The sequence below is a fragment of the Mauremys reevesii genome, linkage group 14, assembly GCF_016161935.1.
Source record: "Mauremys reevesii isolate NIE-2019 linkage group 14, ASM1616193v1, whole genome shotgun sequence".
Taxonomy (NCBI): domain Eukaryota; kingdom Metazoa; phylum Chordata; order Testudines; family Geoemydidae; genus Mauremys; species Mauremys reevesii.
Window position 1 is genome coordinate 35,440,414 of NC_052636.1, and position 24,487 is coordinate 35,464,900.

Below are 24,487 nucleotides of genomic sequence, written 5' to 3' on the forward strand. Positions count from 1 at the left end.
TGCCCCATGTTGTGTTGCATAGTTTTATGGTGCATTGTTTTGCCTCAGCTTGTTTGGTGTCTGTGTTGTGTTGATTTGAGTTGACCTATTTTGCATTGTGTACTTTTGTCCTAAGGTGTGTTAGTTTGCATTGTGTTGCTTTCTTCTCCTTAGTATTGTGTCATTTTATGCTGTGCAATGTAGGTTTTTGTTTTATTGTTGTTGTTTTTTGAATGGCCTGACATCATGTTGTCGTTTTATTCTGTATGTTGTTTTATACGTATATATTGCATAGCATCCTAGACATGTAGGGCTAGATAGGACCTCAAGATGTCATCAAGTCCAGCTCTCTCTGCCGAGGCAGGACCAAGTATATGTAGATTATCTCTGACAGAGCTTTGTCCTCCTTGTTCTTAAAAACTTCCAGGGACAGAGACTCCCCAGCTCCCCTTGTAAGACTATTCCAGAGCTGACCTGCCTTAGCTCTGGGGACACCCACACAGATTGTAGTGGTGAGCAGCTCTGGAGAGAGAGGAGACCCCAGTGAGTGGCAGCTGGGTAAAGAGACTAAAGTTGGGAGGAGAAACGTTGACGTGTCCAAGGTCACCCAGGCTGTCTGTGACCGAGCTAGAAATAGATCCCAGTTCTAGTGCCACCGTACTGCTGTTTTGAGCACTGAAGGTCTCTGCCACCCTGGTGTTTTAGGCACTTGTGCAAACCCTTAGTACAGACAGAATTTACACTAGTGCACTCTGATTGGCACTAGTGCACCATGTCCCTGTTTGAAAGCTTGCAGAGGATGGGGGGCAGTGACCTCCCTGAGTCCTGGGGCTGGCTGAACAGTGCAGCTGGTAAGGGAGGGGCAGCAGTGAGTACTGGAGGTATAAGCCAGGAGCACTGCCCCACAGGACTGGACACTGACTTCTCCTGACCCAGGGGACACCCCCCAGCTGTGTGCAGGGACCGCAGCTGAGCTGCCTGCCAAGACAGCCTGTGCATCCATGGACAAACCACCTCTTCCTGAAGCCTAATACAATGGGGTCTGGGGACCTTTCCAAGCTGCGGGTGACGGGGCTCTGGCATTACCGGGGTCTGTTCCTGGCTCTGTCCCTGACCTGCTTGGTGACCTGGGGGAAGTCACAGCCCCTCTCTGTTTTCCTCCTCCCTGTTGTCTACTTGGATCGTGATCTCTTTGGGGCAAGGACTGTCCCACTCTGTCTGTGCCGTGCCCAGCAGAATGGGGCTGCTGATCTCAGTCAGGTTCTCTGCCATGTGCTGCACGATGGGGCCCTGATCTCCATCAGTGTCTGTGCAACGCAAGGCACAGCTTATAGACTCACAGACTTTAAGGGCAGAAGGTAGAGGTGTATTTCAGATGAGGTCTCATCGGTGCCTTGTATAACAGCACTAACCCTTTCATGTGTCTGCTGGAAATACCTCACCTGATGTATCCTAGGACTGCATTAACCTATTTCACGGCTGCATCACATTGGCAGCTCATAATTATCCTGTGATCAACCAATACACCCAGGTCTTTCTCCTCCTCTGTCACTTCCAATTGATAAATCCCCAGCTTATTGCAAAATTATGCATTTGGAGACTAACAACTAGAATTTGTGCACTATTGATTTTCATCCCATTTCTATTACTCCAGCTTTCAAGGACATGCTGATTTTCTTGTATGATTTTCCTGTCCTCCTCCATATTGGCAATCCCTCCCGGCTCTGTGTCCCACTCCCACTTCTTGTGCCAAGATCACTAATAAAAGTGTTGAGTAAGATTGGTCCCAAGACTGATCCGAGGAACTGCACTAGTAACTCCCTCCAGCCTGACAACTCACCGTTCAATATGAGCCCCTTGTAGACTGCCCTTTAACCAATTCTTTCTTGACCTTTCAGTTCTCATATTAATCCCCATCGTCTCCAATTTAATGAATAGTTTCCCATGTGGAACTGTATCAAAAGCCTCACTGACATCCAGATCAGGTTTCTGTGGCACGATCTACCTTTTGTAACACCATGTTTTATTTATTTATAGTGCTGAAGGCTGGGAGGAACTGTTAGCAGTTGGCTGAGATGGGCCTTGTGGTGGGGGGGGCGGGGATGGCAGACAGTGGGGGGAGTTGGAGGGATGCGGCATTGGAGGTGTATCTGGGATTGTGTTTTGTAGGAGTCCATGTCTCTGCTCCCTGTGGCCGTGGCATGTTCCGTACCAAAGCAGCATGTCAGCAGAGCAGGCGCACACCGTAGCTCTGCCTGGAACACACAGCGTTCACTGCCAGGCGGGCTGGGCGATTTTCAGGGACCCAGCTTGATATGCCTGGCTGGGGTGGGTTCAGTTGGGCGGGGGTCTGGGGCTCTGATAGTTTGCGATGTTCCTTTTTGCATAGTCAGTTCTTTCCAGTTATTGTTTTACCCCCACCTATGCCAGGTGCCGTTCTCTTCGTAACTTGCTTCAGTTATTTCACTTCCAGTTTTTAAATGGGATCTAAGAATTGCAAAGCTGAATGAAAGATAAACAAACAGAACCATTTGAATGTTGGCCCAGAGCTGGTAGAACGGTACCTAGTGATGGTCGGCTGTAATGACCGGGTTCCCTACAGCGTTTTCTGGTGGGGCGGATAAAGCAACGTCAAAGGGCCAGATGCACGTTTGAGGGCGAAAGGGATCGTCAGGTGTTTGCTCTCTAAGGAACATGTCACCGGCCAGGGCCTGCAGTCTGTCAGGAGAGGTGCGCTGGGGTGTATTTAGGAATCTGAAAATAAAAGGTGAAGACAGCTGGGTCACAATATCCAATGAAATCTTGCAAACAATTATACAAATGGACCCTACTGCTGTTAAAACAACATGGTATTAATACTGATTCAAAACTGACATTAAAATTAGGAGAGAAACTCATGAGAAATGAACTGACACCTACTTACCATTTCTTACTGCCTAATATGTTGACACTCCCTCACAGCATCTTTTTTTCAAAGCGATGCACAGCACACAGTCAAGTTAATGAATGAAAGCACACCCATTATTGACTGCTTTGTGCTGCATGAGCATCTGATTAAGCACCTAATTACAACTGTACCACTGTAAGTGGAAATGTATCAACCCAGCTTAGCTCCAAGGTGTTTAGATGGGAATGAAAAGTTTCTAAATTAAATACATGGCAGAATGGTTAATGGGGAAAATACACTGAAGTGCCTCTACCCAGTCCTGTTGACTTCTTCTCCCAAACCCCCCATGAGTTCTGGCCTCTTGGTCAACTCAGCTCCCAGTCCCATATCAGCTGTGCCCTCTCCCAGCCTAACCCATTTCTACTGCAATTCTTCACCCTCCTCGTCCAGGCAGGGGGTTGGCGCTGCAGCCCCTAAGGTACCTGCATTAATCACTGTCTCTCATACTGGGGCTATTTAGATTTCAGGGAACGATTTCTCAGAATTACTGACTCTGGGAGATGGGAGAGAGGAGAGGCTGAGAGAGCGTTTGCTCTAACGGCCACGTTCAACTCTGGTAGCCTCCATGTTGCCTCATCCTCCACCCTCCCCCATGTGTCTCTGCTCTTGTGTCAGTGTGTCACCTGATCATAATGCCACTGGCTTCAGCAGAGCTCCTAGACAGGAGCTACATCACAAGGGGGTTACAGTACTGAGAGTGAAATACATCACAGAGAGGGTGTAATTATCCTGAAGTGAAACATTCCAGTCTAGGAAGCGAAAGACTTCAAGTACTTCATTACTTAAAATTATGCTTGAAAGGTTTGGATTTTTATGAATAAATTGCAGTAAATGTTAATTTCACTGTACACACACACACAATGAAAAAATATTTATATTGGTAATATACAGACATGCTTCTAGAGAAAGTGGAGTTTGATTTAAGGATATTTACACTGTATATTTTAGGTGTGACAGACAATTTCTCTTTGAACAGTTATATGATTTGGCTTTTGGACTCTCAACAGTTACTGTTATTAAATAATTGTCTGATGACCCCCATAACTTCCCACAGCTCTGAACACTGAAATTGTAAACATTGAAAAAAGGGCTTAAAAATAAATATCTCTATCTGTTGAAATTAAAAGAAAGAAATAGACACAATGAATTTTGTCAAACCCACTTAACAGCAATTGCAATATGCTGGGGATGGAATTCACAACTAAGGCACCAACCTTAATTCTGCCCTGTAGTGACACCAGGCAATTGCCGTAGGGCTACAATTAGGCATTTTAGTGTATATCGTTCCAGATTACAAATCGGTATGATCCAAAGACACATGAGATCTTTTCCTAAGGATATCACTGTCACTGGGTTGTTTCTCTTAGTGGTAATTCCCAGAAGTGAACAGATTAATAACATTTTATCAGCTATGAAGTGGCCATTTCAGATTTTTGGGGAGTGTTTGTTATTTTGCACTAGGGGCCAGGTCCTTGGAGAGACGGAACCTTGGTTGCATTTTAACTTCTCCATGCTCAGCAGCTTCTGGAATTTGGTTCAAAGTATTTACATGTTTCCCTGCCCTGTTCTTAAAAGTGCTGTTTTAGAAAGTGGGAAGGGCAGGAACTGACTGCAGGATCAGTAGATGACTCCCTTAGATATTTATAGCTCATCGGAAGGAGGACGGGGATTGGTGGGCGTTTGGGGATTTAATAATAAACACACAAATATCATTGTTCTTAGTGAATTTTCATCTTCTAATTCCCATAACCCACTAATTATCCCTGGCTGCCCCCGGCAGTCTGGGGATGGAGAACTAGTAAACTCCTGTGGCCAGTGAGGAACTGAAGGCACAAGGATCTTTCAGTGGCTGACTCAAAGTCACCCAGAGTGAAATTCACTTCACTGGATAAATCCTAGTTGCTGAGCTCTGCAGAGGGGTGGGAGGTGAATTCCATCCCCCATTCTTGGGCATAGACCCCCCTCCAATTCTCACCCTGATCTCAGACACTACCCCACCTTCCCCTGCAGTGATGGACCCACTTGATGCTGCCAGAGCCATCTGCCATGCGAGCTAGAGAGGACAGAGGCCCAGCTCCAGAGCAGCTCCCCCTGCCCACAGCCTCCAAGCTGTGCTAGAATTGCCCTGACTTTCCAATCTGCAGATCAGTCCGGCTGTCCCCAGCCCGTGCACCCACCACACACAGTCTTTGTCACAACAAACATCCCAGGATTGGGAAAGACCATCTGGGGCTGGCTGCAGTCTCCCGTTGCTGCTGTGAGGGGAATGGGGTGGTCCCTCACAGAGGATACAAACATACCCAGGGGCAGAAGGGAAATGTAGTTTCTTCCAGGGGTTTGAAATGTTTGGTTTAGAGTCCTGAGCTCTGTCTTCCTGTTTGTCTCCTCCTGCCACTTTCAGATCTCTTGGAGAGACAAGGTGGATGAGGTAATTGTTTTAGAACCAATTAAAAATACCTCTTTGCTGTCCTGGGACCAACATGGGTACAACAACTTTCCCCTTTGTACCCCCTCCCCATCTCACCTCCCCCTCAGCTGAGACTGTCCCATGTGATAGGAAAATAAGGGTTCAGTCCTGTCGCTGGATTGGGTCTTGCCAGCACTAACGGGAGGGAAAGCCTGTGTGCATTAATGACAGCAGCAGCTCTGGGACTCGACACATAGGGAGAAGAGATGGGAGTGAGCAGGCTGTGTTTGTGCCAGGTGTGAGTTACTCATGTGGGAATTCTGCACCGCTGCGTATGCACAGAATTCACGTCCAGCGCAGAATTTCTTTTTTTTGGCTTGAAGAAGATATGTTCTGCCTCAGAAGTGCTACAGTTCTGCCTTTCACCCCCAGAGGCCCGTGTTGCACCAGAACTGGCAGCAGCCAGCTGGGTTCATCTTGGTGGTAATTTGTTGCCCCGAGCTATACCCCAAATGGGAGGAGAGTTAGTGGGTGCAACTGGGGAGAGTCCTGAGACACGGCTGCCGCTGGAGGTGGGGACAGGGTGGTCATTCTCGACTCGCAAGAGGGTGTGGAAAGGGCACAGGAGGAGCCAGTGTCCCCTATGGCGAGTGCCCAGTCCCAGGTTATCCAGTCCCAGACGCTTCTTCCCCCACCATACCCCAAACCTCTTCATCCCTCCAACCATCAGTTGCCAGGCTTCCCTCGCTGCGAGCCCTTCCTGACTGCAGAGACCCTCTGAGCCAGTCATGTGTCAGGGCTCAACCCTCTGGCTGCGTCCTCAGGGCACTTTTTTCCTCTCTCGGGGCACCATGCCACAGGGGCCCCACAAATCTACATTGCTCAGGCTTTGGCTTCAGCCCTGGGTGGTGGGGCTCAGGGCCCTGGACTTCAGCCCCATGCGCTGGGACTGGAGCTTTCTGCCCTGGGCCTCAGTGAGTCTAATGCTGCCCTTGCTTGGCCCCTGCCCTGAAACCTGCTAGTGGCCCCCAGGGGCCCAGGACCCTAGTTGAGAACCACTGCCTTGCCCCACGAATCACAGCAATGTTCAGGTTACTGCCAGTCATAGAATCATAGAATATCAGGGCTGGAAGGAACCTCAGGAGGTATCTAGTCCAACTCCCTGCTCAAAGCAGGACAATCAGGAGTATCTACTCATTTGGACTCACTGGGGAGCCACAGAAAGAAACAAGATGTGCTGAGGCAAGAAGGCCCAGTCTCAGAGCCCTTTGAGTCACGCTTCCCAAAGGCTAAAACTAGGCCCAGCCCATGAAAGGAGCACTCCCAGGAGAGACTGGATAAAGGCTGGAGCATCAAACAGCTTTGTAAACCTGAGAGAGCTGCCTTGGGGACAGTGACAGGGAGAATCGCCAGAGTGACTCCTTGGATTCTGCTCTTCTCTGGCCTTTGGTTCTTAGAATCATAGAACTGGAAGGGTCCTCTAGAGGTCATCTAGGCCAGTCCTCTGCACTCAAGGCAGGACTCAGTATTATCTAGACAATCCCTGACAGGTGTTTGTCCAGCCTGCTCTTAAATATCCCCAGTGATGGAGATTCCACAACCTCCCTAGACAATTTATTCCAGTGCTTAACCACTCTGACAGTTAGGAAGTTGTTTTCCTAATCTCCATCCTAAACCGCCCTTGCTGCAATTTAAGTCCGTTGCTTCTAGTCGTATCCTCAGAGGTTAAAAAGAACAATTTTTCTCCGGCATGTTTGTAACAACTGTGGCAGAGCTCTGACCCTGCTCCGGTGGATCCTGTGCTTCATGCTGCCTCAGTGACTCACTGTGACCCTCCACGTAGCCCTTCTCTCTCTAGGGCCAGGGTTACAGTCTACTGAGCCCTTTTCATCACAGGCTGCAAGGAGGTTGGTGAGAGAACTCCCACAGTCTCTGTTCAGCCTCCTGTCCTGACATGGACCTGACTCCCCTTCCAGGAGCTGTTCCTGTAGTGGTGGGTTGGGGAGAACCCGGGCCCGCCCTCTACTCCGGGTTCCAGCCCAGGGACCCTAATGGTAGCAGTTGTTGGCAGCCAACCTTTCACTGCCAGAGTTGCTACATTTCCTGGGCCACTTCCGACAGCTCTCCTGCTTCTCCCTTCTTCACCCTTACCTTAGGGCTCCCTTAACGATGGTTTGAGGGTGTCTTCAGTAACCAGCCCTTAAGCCGCACTTCCTCTCCTCTGGCTCCCGGCTCTCCTCTGCCTGACTGGGTGAGCCCTTTTATAGTATCAGCAGGGCCTTAATTAGAGTCAGGTGGTCACATTAACTGAATGGCCTCACCTGACTCTTTACAGGTTAATTAGTCAGGTGTTCTCATTAGCCTGGAGCAGCCCCTGCTCTGGTCAGTCAGGGAACAGAAGACTCTTTCTCCAGTGGCCAGAAGACCTTCCTTCTGCTACTCTGCTGTAGAGGGTAGGAGGGAGAGGGCTGCTGTTGCTGTTCCTGCTGGGCCCTCGCTGCTGCTACTGCTGCTGCTACTGCTCCGGCTGCTTCCCTGGCTGGGCTGGACACCACCACCCACCCCCTTTCTCTGCTATCTGCTTGCTGGCTGGCTAGTAGATTCCCCCCCCCCCCACCCAGTTGCTGCTGTTACTCCACCTACAGCCCCTGGGGGGGGGGGCTGCTGGCCTGCTCCCCGGAGGAGGGGAGTGAGGGACCCCAGCTCCAGCCCTTGTTGTTGAGGGCTCCACCACCACCATCTTCTGAGTGGGGTCCCTCCTGCCTGGCCACCAGACCACCGCCTGGAGCTGCTGGAGCTGCTGTGTTTGCTGGGGAGCTGCTGGAGCCCCGAGGAGGAGGAGGAGAGAGCTGCCTGCTGCTGGAGGACCTCATGGAGACTCTGCAGACCGCCGTGGAGGGGGCACTAAAGGACTGAGTATTTTTCAGACTGTGCTCTTGTGGTGGGGGTTTGGACTGTGTCTGTTGGGACGCCGGGGGTGTGGCGTGGAGCCTGCCCCTGGTCCATCCGTGTCCCCCTTCGCCCCCACCACCATCGTTGCCCCCTCCACCACCCCCGCTGGCTGTTTTCCATCTACCTCGATCTCCTGCCTCTGGGACTGAGCTGCTCACCTGGCTTGCCACGCCCACTTCCACCATTTGGGCCTGCAACAGCAGCAGCCACCATTGACTTTTTTGCACAAGTGCCCATGGGCGCACCCCACTCCCACCCCCTTGGCCTGGCCCCTTTCCTTTGCCGCATTTGTCTGCCCCACCCATTTCCTCTGTGGCCCTGACTGTCCTGCCCCAGCCCTGCAGCTAGCCCCGTGGTCCCTCTGCCCTGTTCCTAGCTCGACTTTCCCCCCCCAGCCCTGTGATCCCCCAGCCCTGATTGGCCCCTCCCCTCGTGCGCCCATGCCCCCTCCCATGCGCTTGTGCCCTTCCCCCATTTGAGTTTGCCCTTGTTCACTGCACCCCTATGCTGTTAGCCCCTAATCCCCTAGTGTAACTAGAGGGCCGGAATTCCCCTCTGGGTCGGTGGCCTGCCACCCTCCCGCCCTGGGTCCTTGCTTGCTCCCCTCGGTCCTTTAGCCTTCCCTTTCGGGCACCCTCCTCCCCTGCCTGCAGCCTAGCGGGGAGGGGTGGTCGCCTCCTTTCCCTCCCCTCCCCGCGCTGTTTGTCCCCCTCCCCGCTCTCGTTATGGCGGGGGACACGGTGGGGGAGACCCCTCGCGCTGCTCCCACCACCCCTCCTCCGGAAACCCCCATGTCCGTTCCCCGAGCCTCTACCTCGACCGCCGCTGCCGGTCTACCTGCCACTGCCCCCGCTGGGGCACTGGCAACGGCGAGTACCGGGGAAGCGTCCGCTGCTGCAACGTCCTTCGCCCCTTCCGTTTCGGGGGGAGCCCCCCCAGCCGGTGGGAAAGGTCGGGGTGGGAAGAAGGGTAAGGGCCCCGCTAAAAAGACCAAGCCCTCCATGGCAGGGACTACCCCCGCTGCCACGGCCCCACTACCGGCCGCGGCATCCCTCCCCGCTGTTCCCTCCACCAGCTCCACGGGTGTCCCTCCCCCGGCCCCCAGGGCGTATGCCCAGGTGGCGGCAGCCCCCCCGCCTGCCGCTGCTCCTCCAACCGCCGCTTCCGCTTCCATCTATAGCGGCCGGGCCCCGTCCCCACCTTGACCCGGAAGCACGGCGTCCGTTGCCTCCTGGTGCCCGCCTCGCCCCACGTGGAGACCTACGTGCGGGCGTTGGCGAGGGCCCACAGCCATCGTGGCGGCCTCCAAGATGTACGGGAAGGTAGTCTTCTTCCTGGCGTCGGAGGCCGCCCAGGAGGCGGTAGAGACGGGTCTGGCGGTGGGGCGTGTTCGTGCCCTTGAGCCATTGGAAGACCTGGGAGTCCGCGATCCTGACTTCCGTCCCTCCCTTCCTGCCCAATGCCGCCCTGCTGCCCACCCTTTCTGCCCTGGGGCGCCCTATCTCCGTCATCAGCCCTCTCCCGTTGGGCTGCAAGGACCCGCCCTCCGTCACGTCCTCTCGTTCCGCGGCAAGTGCAGCTTCAACTGCGCCGGCGGCGCGTGGCGGAGAGGCGCTCGAGGTCCTTTGTGGTCCCCTACCAGGAGCCCGCTACCGGGTGCATTATTCAATGGGGAGGCCGGTGCTACCTCTGCCGGGCGATGGGGCACGTCCGGAGGACTGCCCTTGGCCCGGCACGGAGGAGCGTCCGAGACCCCGAGCCCCAGCAAAGCACCGCCCTATCACCGCCAGTGCCCCTGGCTGCCCGGCACCTGAAGCGGCACCTGAAGCTGCCCCTCCTCCTTCTCGTTCCGCCGCTGTGGAGGAGGGTGTGGCAGAATTGCGCGGGCTTGGGAGAGGGCCCGCCCCAGGAGACACCTCCCTTGTTCCTGTTGCCCTCCATTGCTTCCCCGAGTCTCTGAGCCATCGCCCTTGCCCCCAGACCCGACCCCTGTTAGACAGCCCCCGGATGAGGCCATGGAGGGCTGGTCCTTAGTACAGGGGAAGCGGGGCAAGCGGAAGGCTCAGGCCCCATTACATCTTTCGGTTGGAGACCCCGGAAGAGCAGGAAGGGGGTCTCTGATGACGAGCCTTCCGCCTTGCCCCTGGCGACGCCCGTTTTGTGGTGCTGGCTGGGCACGACGTGGCAGCACCGGATGGTGACGCTGCCCCTCCTCCGGGGTCCCTTCCCGAAGAAGCCACCGAGGGAGCCCCTCTTGCCCCCTTGCCATCCGCAGCCCCCGCGAGTGCTGCGGTGGGCGTCGCTTCGGGTGTTGGCGGGGAGGGCCCCGGGGTGGCGGACGGCGATCTCCCCTCCATCTATGAGGAGATCGAGGCCCTGGGTCTGACCCCAGTTGCGCAGGGGGAGGACGACCCTTTGCTAGCGGGCCTCGATCTGAGCAACCTCACCTCGGTCCCCTGTCCCGGGTTCCCTACCCCTGACTGATGCTTCTGCTCCCACCTCTGAGGGTCCCCTGGGGTCTTCCATCAGCCCATCTGCAGGTGGCACCTCACTGACGGCCGCCGTGCCCACTGAGGCGACGGCCGGTGCCCCGCTACCCAGACCCGATTCCCAGGGGGTGTCCCTCTTGGGTGTGGGCCACCCGACCCCTGGCCCCACCCTTGTCCCCTCCACCTCCCGTGATGCCATTGCCGCCCCTGGGGATACTCCCCAGGGCACGACCTTAGTTGTTTTTCCCTGCCCTGACCCATCAGGGGCTGCTGTTCTCCTTCCGCCGCCCCCTCTTGAACTGGGGAGCGGGGCGGGCCGCGTAGCGTCGGCCCATCAGGCGCCACGTCGAGGGTCTGCCCCCTGCCTGCCCGCCTCGTTGGGCCACGGGGCTGTGACGGGGGCCCCGCTGGGGGACGGTCGTCGATCCGTTACCCCACCCCCCCATGCGCTGAGGGAGGAGCTGCGGGAGTTCCTTGAGGACATCCGTGGCTCCCGCAACAAAGTCCATCTTGTGCTCCAGCGGTGGGGGGATTTCCACCTGATCCTCCGGGCCGCAAGGGCCCTCATGGGGGAGGGTAAGGGGACCGGGAAGCAGGCCGCCGCGGCCTACCGGCGGGTCTGCTTTTTCCGTGACTCTCTGCTCACCTACGGGTTTGGTCACGGATTGCTGCGCGGCCCGACAGGCTGCCGGCGAGGATCCCCCCCAACACTCCTCATGGCGCCGATCGTCTTTGCCACTTTGAACACCCGGGGCTGTAGGATGGGTCTCCGCAGGAGCCAGGTGCTCTCCTTCCTTCGGGACGGGGGGTACTCTGTGGTTTTCCTGCAGGAGACCCATACGGATCCGGCCGCTGAAGCTAGCTGGCGGCTGGAGTGGGGGGACACGATCTACTTTAGCCACCTCTCGGTTCGCTCGGCAGGAGTGGCGACCCTGTTCTCCCCCGACCTACGGCCCGAGGTGCTGGGGGTCGCCGAGGCTGTGCCGGGCCGCCTGCTGCACCTCCGGGTCCGCATGGAGGGGCTTGTGATTAATCTCGTCAATGTCTACGCCCCGACATTGGGCCCGGAGAGGTTGCGTTTTTACCAGCAGGCATCCGCCTTCCTCGGCTCCCTGGATCCTCATGAGTGCCTGGTCCTGGGCGGGGACTTTAACACCACCCTCGAGGAAGGACCGCTCGGGACCGAGCAGTGCCCGGCCGCCGCGGGCGTCCTCCAGGAGATCGTCGAGCGACACTTCCTGGTGGGCGTCTGGCGCGACCACCACCGGACGGCGTCTCGGCGTTCACCTTCGTCGGGTGGAGGCCCATCGGTCGCGCCACTCCGGTTGGACCGCATTTACCTGTCACGTTTCCACCTTTCACGAGCCCTCTCCTCCAGCGTCCGGCGGCCCCTTTTCGGATCAACACCTTGCCACCGTGGCGGCCTCTCTCTGCGCGGAGAGGCCGGGGCCGGCCTATTGGCACTTTAATAATAGTTTACTGGAGGACGTGGGCTTTGTAGCGTCCTTCCGGGAGTTCTGGCTGGCCTGGCGAGGGCAGAGGCACGCCTTTCCCTCGGCGCGGCGATGGTGGGACCTGGGAAGGTGCGCGCCCGGCTCTTCTGCCGCGACTACACCCGGGCGCCAGCCGGCGGAGGATGCGGCGATAGGGCAGTTGGGCGGGAGGTCTTAGAGCTGGAGGCGTCTGGCCGCCAGCCCCGAGATCCATCCTCTGCGAGGCATGCCGGGAGAAGCAGGAGGAGCTCCGGGCCTCGAGGATCATCGAGCCGGGGTGCCTTTGTTCGATCCTGCATCCACCTCCTTCGGGAGATGGATCGAGGCTCCCGCTTCTTCTACGCCCTGGAGAAAAGGAGGGGGGCCAAAAAGCACGTCACCTGCCTCCTGGCGGAGGATGGCACCCCCCTCACGGATCCGGTGGAGATATGCGGGAGGGCCAGGGCCTTCTACGCGGCTCTTTTCTCCCCGGATCCGACCGATCCTGCCGCTTGCAAAGTGCTCTGGGACGGACTCCCGACGGTCAGCGCGGGCAACCGGGACCGGCTAGAGCTGCCTCTCACTCTAGCCGAGTTCTCAGAAGCCCTCCGTCGCATGCCCACCAATAAATCTCCGGGCATGGACGGGCTGACCGTGGAGTTCTACCGCGTGTTCTGGGACGTCCTCGGCCCAGACCTAGTCACTGTCTGGGCCGAGTCTTTGCGGGGCGGGGTCCTCCCTCTCTCGTGCAGGCGAGCCATGCTCGCCTTATTGCCGAAGAGGGGGGACCTCCGCGATTTACGGAACTGGCGTCCCATCTCGCTCCTCAGCACGGACTACAAAATCGTTGCGAAGGCCATCTCGATGCGGCTAGGGTCCGTGCTGGCAGACGTGGTCCACCCGGACCAGACCTACACCGTCCCGGGCCGCACAATTTTTGATAACTTGTATCTGGTCGGGACCTTCTGGAATTAGGGTGTAGGGATGGTCTGTCGTTCGCCTCTTGTCCCTGGATCAGGAGAAGGCGTTCGACAGGGTGGACCACGGGTATCTCCTGGGCACTCTGCAAGCGTTCGCTTCGACCCCAGTTTGTGGGTTTTCTCCAGGTGCTGTACGCTTCCGCGGAGTGTCTGGTCAGGCTCAACTGGACCCTGACCGAGCCGGTCAGCTTCGGCGAGGAGTGCGGCAGGGGTGTCCTCTCGGGTCAGCTGATCTGGCGATCGAGCCCTTCCTCTGTCTCCTCCGTCGGAGGCTGGCGGGGTTGGTGCTCCGGGAGCCGGGCTGCGGCTGGTCCTGTCGGCGTCGCCGGCGATGTGCTCCTCGTGGTCCAGGACCCGCAACTTGGCGCGGTGGAGGCTTGCCAGGCCATTTATTCGGCGGCCTCCGCCCGGGTCAACTGGGTCAAGAGCTCTGGCCTGGTGGTCGGGGACGGGTGGCAGGCGAGCTCCCTCCCACCCGCGCTTCAGGCCATCCGGTGGAGCGCGGGTCCGCTGCTCTATCTTGGTGTTTACCTTTCTGCCACGCATCCGTCTCCGCCGGAGAACTGGCATGGTTTAGAGGCGGGGTGAGAGCGCGGCTCGGAAATGGACAGGACTACTCCGGTGCCTCTCTCTCCGGGGGAGGGCGCTGGTGCTGAATCAATTAGTCCTGTCCATGCTCTGGTACCGGCTCAACACCCTGGTCCCGGCCCCGGATTTCCTGGCCAACCTCCGGACGGCGGTTCTGGAGTTCTTCTGGCCAGGAACGTGCTGGGTCTCTGCAGGGTCCTTCATCTGCCCCTGGAGGAGGGGGCAGGGCCTGAAGTGCCTGCGCACTCAGGTCCGTCTTCCGCCTCCAGGCCCTGCAGAGACTCCTGTATGGTGCGGGTAGTCCAGCGTGGAGCATATTGGCGCACGCCTTCCTCCGCCGCTTCCGAGGGCTCCGATCGACCGGCAGCTCCTTTATCTCGATCCGAGGGCCTTCGCGAGACCTCTCCGGGCTGCGGTCTTCTACCAAGACCTCCTCCGGACCTGGAAGCTCTTTTCAACGACCAGGTCCGTGGCGGCCACCGTGGGGGTCGATCTCCTCGCGGAGCCCCTGCTACACAACCCCCAGCTCCGTGTGCAGGTGGCGGAGTCCCAGCGTGCGCCAGAGGCTGGTCTTGGCAGGAGTCACCAGGGTCGGAGACCTCCTGGACTACGACCGGGAGACTGGCTGGATCCCCTGGCGCCGCTCAGCGCATGGGGCTCTCCAGCCCTCGTACCCCCCGGCGCGTACTTCAGGAGGTGAAGGCCGCTTTACTGCCCGCTGCTCGAGTTTACCTCGACCGGGTCCTGCGAGAGGGCATGCCCCGCCCACCTTCCACCCCGGGCCCTGTGGACCTTTTTATCGGGCCCCTGCCCCGTGGACCCAATCACCCCCCGCGCCCTTTCACAGCGAGCCAGCTGCCCGATCTGCAGCCGGTTCTGTTCCAGTCCGCACCACGACAACATCTGTACACGCTCGTGCTCCACACGCTTCACTACCTCACCGTCGCATCCCGCCCGATCGAAATGTCGGGACCTCATGCCACCTCTCGAGGGTGAGGAGCCCGTGGGCCAGCCTGTATTCTGCCCTAGTCCCGAGGCCTGCCGGGATGTCAGTTGGCGGCTCCTTCACGGGCCGTGAGCACGGGCGTGTACTTGGCGCGGTTTATCCCTGTCCCCAACACCTGCCCCTTTTGCAGCGTGAAGGAGACCCTGGCACATGTTTATTTAGAGTGTGCCAGGTTGCAGCCCCTGTTCCGGCTCCTCTTGGATCTCCTATTGCGTTTTTGGTTGCACTTTTCTCCTCACCTGTGTATCTATGCACTCCCCCTGCGTGGCCCCACGAAGTCGCGGGATCTCCTTGTCAACCTCCTCTTGGCCCTGGCCAAACTGGCCATCTATAAAACCAGGGAGAGGAGGTTGGCCGACGGGATTTCCTGCGACTGTGGGGCCTATTTCCGCTCCTCCGTCCGTTCACGCATCCGGGCGGAGTTCCTCTGGGCGGCGTCCACTGGCTCCCTTGACGCCTTCGAGGAGCAGTGGGCGTTGTCCAGGGTTCTCTGCTCGGTGTCCCCATCTGGTTCCCTTCGTTTAGCCCTATGACCTCACTCCGGCTCCTGTTTTTTTTCATTGGTTGTCCCACGCAATTAGTTAGTGTCCCGGACCTGTGGATCCTCCCCTTAGGCTGGGGGGAGGTCCTTTAGCAGTGCGCCCGCCCACTTCCTGGATGCTAATAGGGCTATTCTGCTGTACCCACCTGGCCTGGGTCTATCACACAACCTTTTATGTACTTGAAAACTGTGATCATGTCCCCTCTGAGTCTTCCCCAGTTTTTTTCAATCTTCCCTCATAGGTCATGTTTTCTAGATCTTTAATAATTTTTGTTGCTCTTCTCTGGACTGTCTCTAATTTGTCCACATCTTTCTTGAAATGTGGCCCCCAGAACTGGACACACTACTCCAGTTGAGGCCTAATCAGTGCGGAGTAGAGCGGAAGAATTTCTTCTCGTGTCTTGCTTACAATACTCCTGCTAATACATCCCAGAATGATACTTGCTTTTTTGCAACACTGTTGACTCCTATTTAGCTTGTGATCCACTAGGACCCCCAGATCCCTTTCCACAGCGCTCCTTCCTAGGCAGTTATTTCCCATTTTGTATGTGTGCCACTGATTGATCCTTCCTAAGCGGTGTACTATGCATTTGTCCTTATTGAATTTCATCCTATTTACTTCAGACCATTTCTCCCGTTTGTCCAGATGATTTTGAATTTCAGTTCAATCCTCCAAAGCACTTGCAACCCCTCCCAGCTTGGTATTGCCCGCAAACTTGATAAGTGTAAGAGAAAGACTCTGCTCCTGGGAGAGTGTCACCCTGTCTCAGAGGGTTACACCCTGGTGGGAGGGGGCTAGGCCTGTACTGGGATAAGGTCACTCTGTGCTTCACAGTGTGGCAGAACCTAGAATGTCCATTAGCAGGGGAAAACCTGGGGGGAATCGACATGTGGAAAGGACAGAAACCCTGTCTGAATTCTCTCACATTGCCCTTCTTGCCCTGGCAGGCTACAGAATAACAACATCCACGTTTCGCCCCAAATCATCCCGTCCTCCCACGGGAAGGAAATGGCTTCAATGGAGCTGGCTCAGGTAAGGGATTCTCAGGGAGCTGGTGGTGGGTTCTGCTTGGAGGGAGAGGAGCAGTAAATGTACAGGAGGGTGGGAGCCAGTGATGAGCTGCCAAAATATTAACAACAGGTTCCCTTGTACTCACCTCACGAGGGGGTCATGCCACATCCAACCCCTGTGTTCCTTGACACCGGGGACCCCTGACCCATCCCCCTCCTTCCCTGTCCCCTGACTGCCCCCTGCCGCCCCATCAAACCCTTCCTCTCATTCTTGATGCCCCCCTGGAACGCCTGCCCCATCCAACCACCCCTTCTCTCTGTCCCTGACTGCCCCCCAGCACCTCATCCAACCCCTGCTCCTTCCTGACTGCCCCGGGACCCCATTCAACCCCTTGTACCCTGCCCTCTGGCGCCCCGACCCTATTCAGCCCCCACAACCCACCGAACACCCCTCCTGCCCCCTTACCACACTGCCTGGGGCCAGGACCGCAACTGGTGCCACAGGATCCGACTCCCCGATCCGGGATGGAGCCACTCGGCCGAGACCGCAGCCAGCTCTGCCGGGACCGCGACTGGCGCCACAGGATCCGACTCCCCGATCCGGGATGGAGCCGCTCAGCCGGGACCAGTGCTGCAGGGGACCAGTGCTGCAGGGCCCATGCTGGGCCGGATTGGAGCCGCTCAGCCGGGACCAGCCAGAGCCAGGGGTGCTTGGCTGGGACCCGGCTGGGGCACTCAGCCGGGGCCACGGGGAGCCGCTCAGGTGGGCGGACTGGGCCGTGCACGGTCGCCCCGGCCTGGCTTACCTGCCTGCTGCTTGTTTCAGGCTTCGCAAACATTTGATTCGTGGGAAGCAGGGAGGGGAGGAAAAGGAGGGCGGAGTGTTCAGAGGAGAGGGGGAGGTGAGCTGGGGCCGGGGGCCAGGTGGACAGCTGCCCGAGCCTTTGTTAAATTTAAAAGCTTTTTTAGAACCGGTTGTCCTGGAACAACCGGTTCTAAAACTTCTAAATTAACAACCGATTCATGCCACCCGGCTGGAGCTCACCACTGGTGGGAGCTGCTAGAGGAGGTGGGAGGCAGGAAATATCCAGGGTGGAGAAAGGGAGGGGACAGGATGTGACAAACCTGCTGAGACTTGTGTAATGTAGGGTGTGATGGGTTGTCACCCGGGGTGCAGTCTGGGGGGCTTCTGGGAACCGCTGTGCCCTCTAACCCTCAAGCTGGGCTGGCCCTTCTCTCACTGCTTTGCTGGAGATTCAGCCAGCCTCTCCAGGCCCTGTTATCACCCAACACGACAGCAGGTGGCGCCATGCAGCCAACTAAGCTACCTGAGTGCTTTACCTGAGCCACTCAAGGACAGATAGAGACAACAGCCAATTTCCCAGCGATAAGTGTTAGCAAACAGATCAAAGCAGATTACTTAGCAAATAACCAAAAACTCAAACCAAGGCTAACATACTAGATGGATTGAATTTGAATTAGCAATTTCTCACCCTGACTGATGCTACAAGCAGTCCCCAAGTTTCCATACACAAGGTAGAAATCCCTTTACACTGGGACCAGCACTTCTCCCACTTCAGTCTTTGTTCCTCAGGTGCTTCCAGCAGTTCTCTTGTGCAGGGAATGAGGCCAGAGATGATGTCACACCCCATCTTATGTAGCTTTTCCATAGGGCGGGAACCCTTTGTTCCAAACTCAGTTCCCAGTCCAGTTTGTGGAAAAATACAGGTACCAAACTGAAGTTCATTGTCATGTGGTCTGGTCACATGTCCTAGCATGTCCTGCTGAGTCATAGTAGCCATGACTCATAGGCTGGCTGAAACAATCACTGGAAGGCTAAGCTCTTCTGCGGTCCATTGTCTTTGTTGATGAGCCATCAGCACTGTCTGGCTTCTTCATTGTTGTACCTGAAAGGCTCGTTGTGGGTGTTACCCAGAGTAAGCACATTTGAAAGACAGATACAGAGTCAATATCCATAACTTCAGATACAAACATGATCCATGCACACAGGTAGGATAAGCATATTCAGCAAATCATAACTTTTCTAATGACACCGCACATGACTCATCTTGTACAAAATGCCTCATGTCCTAATCATATAATCCTGCCACTATGCTGTAGTGTGAGATAGGTCCTAATGTCAAAGCACAAGTGTAGAGAATGGAACTTCCCCTCTTTGTGGAACAGGAAATAACCCCCTAGCCAGGGCTGGGAAAATTTCCCAGACTCCCAGTGCTGGAGCCTGAACCTACTGACACTTCATTAGTTACCCCCACCCCCAGTCTTTGTGGCAACTGCAAACGTTATCAGTGATGATTTTATTTTCTCTTCCAGGGCATTGATAAGAATGTTAAATAGCACAGGGCCAAGATCCAATCCTTACGGGAACCCCCTAGAAAGAAATCCACTCAACCATGGTTCCCTATTTTAAATCCCAGTTTTTAATCTATTTAATGTATGCCGTGTGTATTTTGTACCTTTCTAGTCAAAATATTGTTCTGAAGCAACTCATATGCCTACGTATAATTACATCAATACTATTAGCTGCAACCAAACTTTTGATCTCATCCAGTAAGGATATACAGTTAGTTTGATAGGATCTATTGTGTCTACACCTTTTTAATGGATACTAATTATATTACCCTCCTTTCTTTATTAATGAAATCCAGTATCGGCTGCTCCATTCTCTTGACGCAGCTAATGACAAGTGTGTCAGTCTGAAATCGATACTGGGCATCTTTTATACTTGTTAAATATTGGCACAGCATTAGCTTTATTCCAGTCTTCTGGAATTTCCCAAGTGTTCCAAGTCCTAATTAAAGTCAACATTAACAGTCCACCACGCTCCTCCAGCAGGTCTTTCAGAACTCTAGTTATCTGGACCCACTGATTTAAACACATCTAACTTTAGTAGCTGCTGTTTAACATCCTCATGAGTTACTTCTGGAATGGAAAGACTGTCAGCGTCAGCATCTTATGATATGAGTTACATCATCTGTTTGTCTCCAAATCCAGGAGAGAAATATTTATTGAACACTTTTACCTCTTCTGCATGTTTGTTGATTATTCTGCCATTTCCATCTAGTAATGTACCACTACCATTGTTAGGATTAATTTTGTACTTTTAAAAACTTCCTTCTTATTTTCATTGGTTGATCATTGATTTCTGTTAGCTTCCCTTGCCAACTTTCTACAATTCTGAACTTCGAACTTAGATTCTTTACTATTGACTTCCTTTTTCTTCCATATATTTTATTTGGAGAGTGTTGGGATTCCTACCAGGGAGCCACCAGCAGGGTCCAGAGACAGCCCCATCTCCTATATCTATCTCTGGCTAGTAGGTATATGATAAATGTGATGACCCTGCCTCCGCCTGTCAGCTGGGAGACACAAAGGTTCTCTCTTTCTACCCTCTGATGCCACCTGGCTGTTCTAGGCAAGGTGAGGTGGGACTCTGTTAACATGTGCCTCCCGGAGCTTCCATTTACCTGGGGCTACTGTTCTGTGAGTAGTGGGGCTGTGAGTGGGGCAACAGGTACTGAGTGTTGGACTCTTGCTCTTTCAGGGGCCGGTGACCTTCGAGGAGGTGGCTGTGTATTTCACCAGGGAGGAATGGGCTCTGCTGGACCCCACTCAGAGAGCCCTCTACAGGGATGTCATGCAGGAGAACTATGAGACGGTGGTCCTGCTGGGTAAGAAGTCCTGTCCCCTGGGTTATTAGAAGCTGTGGGGTCTCTAAATAACCTGAGCAGTATTAACTTTATACCTTTATTCATCATCGAAGTTTTGACAAGTTTCTTTGTCCCCCCTTTTTTTCCTTATCTCCAATACACTAGTAGGCAGCAGGGAGGGAGGAGGTTGTGAGAGACGAGGAGGGAACACAAGAAGCTCCCAAGGTGCCGGGAGGTGGTGCCAGCTGCCAGTATTGGGAAGAAGGGGAGGGGAGTGTGGAGGAAGGGCACCCAGGAAGTGGGCTGGGTGGGTCAGTGGGAGGGAGGAGAGGTTTGGGGATCTAGAGCTGTGGGGGATCCCAGACTTTTAACCCTGAATCCCTACCCAAACCTCAGGTAAATCGCATACTTCAGCATAAACACTCTCACAAAGCCTCAACTTAATATAAGGCCCTGAACTGTAGCAAGCTTAGGCCACGTTTACTAAATCGTATCACTAAATCGACCATGGCTAGATCGATCTCAGAGCGTCCATCCGGCTGTAGTGTTGACCTGCCCTTAATAACCCATTTATCTATGTTCACCTCCTTGCCCCTCCACGCATGGTCCAAGCTAATAAGCAATTCTCTGATCATGACATCTTAACTCTAGCGAGTATGAAATTGCCCACAAGACGTGAGACTAGGTCATAGATCGTAAAATCAGCTCGGGGTCAAGAAGAGTGAGAGTTTGGAGAGAGTCTTGTCCCCCCTCTCCACATCTGCAGCAGCCACAAGCTGTCTTCCCTCCCGGCTCCTTGGATCTCTGAGCCTGTCTCTCCTGAGGCTGCGTGGCCCAGTTCTTGTTTCTGACCTTCTCCTTTTCCGGAAGAATTAGAGGCTGTTGCTCCTGAATGTTAGTGTGTAATTTCCCAGCCTTCTCCTCCCACTGGGGGAGTTTAATTCTCCCTCCCATTACACCTGAGTCACTAGATTTCCTAATTCCCCAAAATGTGCTTTTGCGATGTCACAGTTCTGGGGTAGCGAAGCCTTTGACCTGCCTCCATGGTCTGCTCAAGGAATGGCCCCTCAGGTGTCAGGCCTGTAGCCAGCCCCTCTCTATGGGCAGGGACCCACCTGCCTCTCCTTTTTGACCATTGTGAGAGGATTGCAGCATGTCCTCCACTGTGTTTGCTGGACTAACGTCCAGTTCCTGTGCTTGCTTTCTCTCCAGGGGCTGTGAGCAGTGTGTGTGTGAAAGAGATAGTGGGGTCTATCCGTTCCCCCATTCTATGTCTGTCTTGTGTATTTAGATTATAAATTCTTCAGGGCATGGGCCAGCTACTATTCTGTGTTTGTACTCTGCCTAGCACAATGGGGACCCACTGTTAGTTGCTCCTTAGCACTAAGGTAATGAATATGATTTATAATCATAATAACTCTCCTGCCACTTTGAGCCAAGGAAGCTGGCCTTGGGATGTTACTGCTTAAAAATGAGCTGGGGGTTAAAACCATGGACTATTCTTTGTGACAAGTATCCCACAAATTCCACTGACCTCCCTTGTTTTCTTTGCCTGCAATAGGGTTTCCAGTTTCCAAACCTGATGTGATCTCACAGCTGGAACGAGGGGAAGAGCCGTGGGTCCCAGACCTCCAGGGCTCTGAGAAAGAAGTGCTTCCAAGGGCTGTCTGCACAGGTGAGGAATTGGTTAAACCAACTCAACAACTGTGTGGGAATGCAGGAAACATTTGGGATGCCCTACAAAGACCCTGTGAGCTCTCCAAGTTCAGGATTGTTCCCTGCAGATGTGGAATCATTATGGCAGATGTCACTCATGGCTTCCCTCCTATTCTGACTGACAACTGGCAGCAGGTCGCTCCCTGATCTCTCTTTCCCTGTGTATTCTCATGAGATTCAGACCAAAACTGATCCCTTCCTCTCTCCTCTGGGGAAGGGTTTCGGGAAAATCAGCTCCTGATAGGTTTGATCACTCCCCACATATTTTGGATTGTTCATCCCTTTTCCATTCCTCTCTCTGAGATTTTCTTTCTTTCCGGTGCAGATAGTGATCTATGTCCGGATTCTCTCTGTCTCCCATCAGGTGATGGGATGGTGAGTCAGAATGAGGAGGAGAAACCCCATCAGGAAGATGCTGAGCAAAGAGAACCACATGGAGCTTTATCAGGAAGATCCAAAGGGACTGTTTCGGAGTTATGCACTCCCAGAAAAACAAAAGCCTGTGAGACTCAGGGGAGGCCAGAGGGAAACTTTAGTAGCCTCTCAGACCTTATAACAAGCAACAGAATCAACTTGGAAGAGACACGCTACACATGCCATGAATGTGGGAAAAGCTTCAATCGGAGCTCTGCCCTTATCAGACATCAGAGAATCCACACAGGAGAGACGCCCTACACATGCACGGAGTGCGGGAAAAGCTTCAGTCTGCGCTCAAACCTTATCAGACATCAGAGAATCCACACAGGGGAGACTCCCTACACGAGCTCTGAGTGTGGGAAAAGCTTTATTCGGAGCTCAGACCTTATCAGACATCAGAGAATCCACACAAGGGAGACGCCCCACGCATGCGCGGAGTGCGGGAAAAGCTTCAGTCAGAGCTCACACCTTATCACACATCAGAGAATCCACACAGGAGAGAAGCCCTACACATGCGCGGAGTGCGGGAAAAGCTTCAGTCGGAGCTCACACCTTATCACACATCAGAGAATCCACACAGGGGCGACGCCCTACACGTGCTCTGAGTGTGGGAAAAGCTTCAGTCGGAGCTCAGACCTTATCAGACATCAGAGAATCCACACAAGGGAGACGCCCCACGCATGCGCGGAGTGCGGGAAAAGCTTCAGTCTGCGCTCAAACCTTATCAGACATCAGAGAATCCACACAGGGGAGACGCCCTACACGTGCTCTGAGTGTGGGAACAGCTTCAGTTGGAGCTCAGACCTTATCAGACATTGTAGAATCCACACAGGAGAGACGCCCTACACATGCGCGGAGTGCGGGAAAAGCTTCAGTCGGAGCTCACACCTTATCACACATCAGAGAATCCACACAGGGGAGACGCCCTACACGTGCTCTGAGTGTGGGAAAAGCTTCAGTCGGAGCTCAGACCTTATCAGACATTGTAGAATCCACACAGGAGAGACACCCTACACATGCGCTGCGTGTGGGAAAAGCTTTAGTCAGAGCTCAGACCTTATCAGACATAGGAAAATGCACATGGGTGAGAAACCTTATGAATGCACTGAGTGTGGGAAAAGCTTTAGTCAGAGCTCAGACCTTATCACACATCGGAGAATCCACGCAGGAGAGAAGCCCTACACATGCTCTGAGTGTGGGAAAAGCTTTAGTCAGAGCTCTTCCTGAACACACATCGTAGAATCCACACAGGAGAGAAGCCCTACACATGCTCTGAGTGCGGGAAAAGCTTCAGTCACCGCTCAAACCTTATCACACATCAGAGAATCCACACAGGAGAGATGCCCTACACGTGCACTGAGTGCGGAAAAGCTTCAATCAGTGCTCACACCTTATCACACATCAGAGAATCCACACGGTGAGGCGCCCTACATGTGCACTGAGTGCGGGAAAAGCTTCAATCAGAGCTCATACCTTATCACACATCGAAGAATCCACGCAGGAGAGAAGCCCTACACATGCTCTGAGAGCAGGAAAAGCTTCAATCAGAGCTCAAACCTTATCAAACGTAGGAAAATCCACATGGGTGAGAAATCTTATGGATGCTCTGTGTGGGAAATGTTTCTTTAATCATTCAGGCCTCATCTTACATCAGAGAATCCACACAGGAGAAGTCCTACACATGCTCTGAGTGCGGGAAAAGCTTCAAGCACAGCTTAAACGTTGTCTCACATAGGAGAATCACACTGAGTGCGGAAAAGCTACAATCAGCGCTCAAGCCCCAATATACATCAGAAAATCCCCATGACACCGAACTGGAATAAATCCCTTGACTAGGGTTGGCCCAAAATTTTTTTTTTTTAAATCACATTTGCTCATTCCTACATAGTGATTTTTGTACCATATTCACCGTGGTCTCTCAGCTCCACCAGATCAGTTGCCTGCTTCTGTCTTTTGCAGCTCATCCTTCTTCGGGGTCAGTCCTGTGATCTTTTCTATCAACTCCTTTCCTTTTGACTCGTAGGAGTGTGTGTTCCTCCAGCCAGGAATGTTCATCACCTCCAGGTGGGGGGAGAGAGGTTAGCTACACTGAGGCAAAAACTACCTGTGCCTGACATCCACTAGGGCTGCACATGTCGTTGGCTGCTCAAGTTAGTGATATTAATGTGAAAAATTGTAGTGCAGATGCCGCCCAGGTGCAGGGGTTGGCATTAGCTTTCCCTTGACCTGACCTAAACTCCATCACTTTCCTAGTCTAAACAAACCCTGAGCATCACGGTTATACTGTTCCCCATTTCACAGCAATTGTTAG

General features: G+C 54.3%; 1 pseudogene; it reads left to right on the forward strand.

Moving 5' to 3' along the window:
- LOC120381716 overlaps positions 1 to 23,504 on the forward strand; it is a 187,964-nt pseudogene extending 164,460 nt beyond the window's left edge.
- The last annotated feature ends 983 nt before the right edge of the window (positions 23,505 to 24,487 follow it).